The sequence below is a fragment of the Gavialis gangeticus genome, unplaced genomic scaffold (assembly GCF_001723915.1).
Source record: "Gavialis gangeticus isolate Ggan-Ray unplaced genomic scaffold, GavGan_comp1, whole genome shotgun sequence".
Lineage (NCBI taxonomy): Eukaryota > Metazoa > Chordata > Crocodylia > Gavialidae > Gavialis > Gavialis gangeticus.
Window position 1 is genome coordinate 54,692,425 of NW_017729024.1, and position 3,897 is coordinate 54,696,321.

The 3,897-nt window shown below is 42.9% G+C and overlaps 1 protein-coding gene across 1 annotated transcript in view; it reads right to left on the bottom strand.

Moving 5' to 3' along the window:
* The window catches only part of TMEM38B (transmembrane protein 38B), a 45,176-nt gene that overhangs the window by 23,774 nt on the left and 17,505 nt on the right, over nt 1-3,897 (bottom strand). The window lies entirely within an intron of this gene.

The window sequence follows — 3,897 nt, forward strand, 5'->3', positions numbered from 1 at the left end:
CCCGCGGGGGGGGGGGGGGGGGGGGGGGGGGGGGGGGGACGAGGCCAGCTCCAGTGGCCTCGCCTCTCCCCCTCTGCTCCATCACCGCCACCTGCAGGGAACAGGTCCGCTCCATCCACTCTGTTGCCACCGCCTCCAGGGAGCAGGGCAGGGAGGAGGGGAGGTGGGAAGCCAACAGCTGGCCTCGCCCCCCATCCTCTGTGTCCCACCATCATGGCTGTGTGCTGCCACTTGTCCAAACGCTTCTTTGCAAATGGATTGGCTGTTTGTCAGCCAATCAGAGCGCACAGACAGACAGACAGACGCTTTTATAATATTAGAATAATATTCTGTGTCCCTTTCTTGATTCAAACTAATGTTGCCCCTCCCCACTTTTTTTTAATTCCCTACTGAATATGCTGAAGAAACCACAGTGACTGTTTCCCTATTCTTCCCTTCTCCCCAGCAGCTAGAATGTGTTCAGAACGTTGACAAGATTAATGAATTAATATGCAGCCATTTGAAACAATTTTTCAGAGATAAATCTTGGCACTTGTCTATTTGTTTTGTGAAGGCAGCACAAGAAATAGGGTAGTGCTGTTTTCTTAAAACCAGAGCTCATCAACACTTCGATGACGGGAAAAAACGACACCGAAGTCTTGACCATCAATATGGACAACATCTCAATAACATCCATTTATAAGCCCCCAGGAAGCATTTTGCCTTTGTGCACCCAAGAAACCCAGACCTTGAAAAAGCATGCATGATCATGAGTGACTTGAATAGCCATAGTAATCTGACAGGCTACAGCAAAAAGAACAAGAATGACAACTTGTTCAAGATGTGGGCCAACGCATACCACCTAAGCTTGATCCATGACTTGGAGCTACCTGGGTCTTTGACTAGCTCCCAATGGAGATGAAGTTATAATCCTTACTTTTGTTTATAGAAATATAGAAGTTATGTACAAAAAAAGACATGTTGGAACCCATTCTCCAAATACAGCACAGACCAGTTGCTATCAGTGTCACAGCAGCCATAACTCCAAATATAGTACCAATATGTAGATGCTTCAGTTTTAAGAAAGCATATTTGAAAGGCTTTTCTGAAGACATTGACGAAAATCACACATCCAACCAGGTCTCAGATAACTAGACCTCTTCCTGAACGCACTGCGCAAAACTTCCAAGACTAATATATCTCTAGGGTGCAGAACCAAGTATCCACCATGGCTTACTCCCATATTAGCAGTTGAATACAAAAAATACCAGCAAATGTTTCAAAGAGATCCTCTCTCAGGAGACACTACTGCAGCAGGGACAGCCCTAACTAACACTCTCTAAGAAAGGCAATGAAAATGGAAAGAACTGATCAAAGAAATAGATATGACCCACACTAGGAGGAAAGTATGGTTAACCATTCACAAGCTGATTAAAAGCTGACCCAAAGAAACTACAACAACACCACAACATCACAGCCAACCAGGTTGCTCACCAATTTCTGCTTAATAGCAAAGTCTTAAACAAATAGCCTAAAATGCAGATTAGACAGCAAACTGATCTGGAGGAAAATCATTTTAGCATGCCCTACACAATCAATGAACTTGACACCGGAATAAGTCATCTGAAGAAGAGCAAACAGCAGGACACAGCAACATATGCATGGAGCAGCTCAAACATTTGGTACCACGACTAAGTTACAGGTATTATGCCTTTTTAACAATTGCTCAACAACCCTCAGAATACCTCAATTATGGCAACAGGCCTGTGTAATAGACTTATTAAAGCCAGGGAAGGATGCCTCCGGCCCAGAGAACTTCAGACTAGCATCACTTCCGTGCCATCTTTATAAGCTTTACGAATGCCTTATTCTCAATTGCATTTCACTTCCTATTGAACATCTAATACCAGAACAACCAGATTTAGACCAGACAAGTCCTGCACCAGCCAAATACTAAACATCACCCATCATATAGAAAATGGATTTGAAAAAGGAATGATTAGAGGTGCTGTGTTTGTAGACCTACAGACAACATAACAACACGTTCATCCACCAAAATGTGCTTGCCAAAGTCTACAATATGACACAAGACTACCACCTAGTTAGTGCAGGTCATCCAATCTCTTTTGGAGAATAGAATTGTGCAAGAAATGGAGCTGATGAAGACAACAACAAAGTGGCCTTCCACAGGATAGCATGCTAGCACCGACTCCTTTTTATCCTATATACCAACAACCAACCCATACAGAGTAATGTGAGGAGCTTCATATGTGCTGATGATTTATACATCATATTGCAAAAGAAGGGACTTCACCACCGTCAACAACAGACTAATATGTGCACTGAGCAATCTCTCACATTACTGCAATAAGAACCAGCTTTATGCCAACCCAGCCAAGATGCAGATCACGAATTTTCACTTATGTCACAGAGAAGCCAATTTTAATGGAAATTAAATATCATCTGGGATGGAATCCCACCAACTAATCATCCCAACCCTGTGTACTTGGGGTTTACATTGGACCAAACACATTCAAAGTACATGTAGAGAAAATGAAAGGGAAAGTCAGTGCCTCCAACAATGTTCTTCAAAAGTTGGTCACCTCAAAGTGGGAGCAAACCCAACTACATTTTGAACCCTGCTATTGCCTTCTATTACTCCACTGCAGAGTATGCATGTCCAGCATGGGAACAGTCAGTTCATGCCAAGAAAACAGACCCAGTTCTAAATGAGAGCTGTCATGAAATAATAGGATATCTAAAGCCAACACCAAAGGATAGCCTAAGCTTACTGACTGGCATTGCACCACCTGGTATCAGAAGTTAGTGAGCCAAAAAGAAAGGTCACAGCAGATGGAAGGCCCCAGGCATCATGCACTATGCTCAAACAGAAGTAACTAAATGGTTTAAAATGAGAGAGAGTTTTATGACCGGTGTCACACCATCGGACACGATGGCCGATACAGGCGACTGAAGTTATGGAAGAAAAGATTATGTGCAATCAGGTATTCAGAAAGGGATGTGGAACCCCAGAAGGACCTTCCAACAGCAGTGATGCCCAAATCATGTGCACGTGCAAACTGAAAGATCAAAAATAAACATGATAAGACGGGTCTGCTCTAATAATATGAATATATGCGAGTGCGGTGAACTGCAGACTATAGAGCACATGCTCATTTGCGGACTCTTTAACAAGAGCTATACAAAGGAAGACCTTACTGCAGCATGGAAAGAGCCATCACTTGTGCATTATTCTAGAAAAACATCTAGTTTATAACAAAGACATGAGAAGAAGTTAAACTGCAATGTACTTCAAGAAACAGTGTTAATATTCCACAATCTGGGACTGATAAATTAGGAGTTTAAATTACTTATCTGCTAACCACAGCATGTGACTGAAGGTATAAACTTTCAGGCTCCTATGTCCACACTGCAAAGCTAAATCACGTTCCTGATTAGCAGGGAACCTGGTTTTCTGTTTAAAAATCCAAAATTCTCTGGTGAATTCCAAAATTTTCCAATTAAAAAACCCCAAAATCTGCATTTTTCTGCAATTAAAATGAAATACCACTATGTTGATATACCACTTAAAAAGTGAAACACCATTTATTGATATATTAACAATCTGAAAGCAATTTAGAAACCTACTGCTGCCTCAATCATTATAATAAAATAAACTCTAAATACTTATATATGTTGGTGTTTGATTTTGGTTTTCTTATCACAGAAAATCAGGGCAAGGGGAACCCCACCTTGGCAGCCATGAAGTTATGGCTCCCTCTCACACAGAGCTCCCTCCCACACCAGGTCCTGCCTGCTGGGCTGTGAAGGCAGCTCCTGCCTGGAGCTGGTCCAGCCAGGCTGCAGCCCCATGCCCCGCTGTGGGCGCAGAAATCTCGGGGGGGGGGGGGGGGGGGG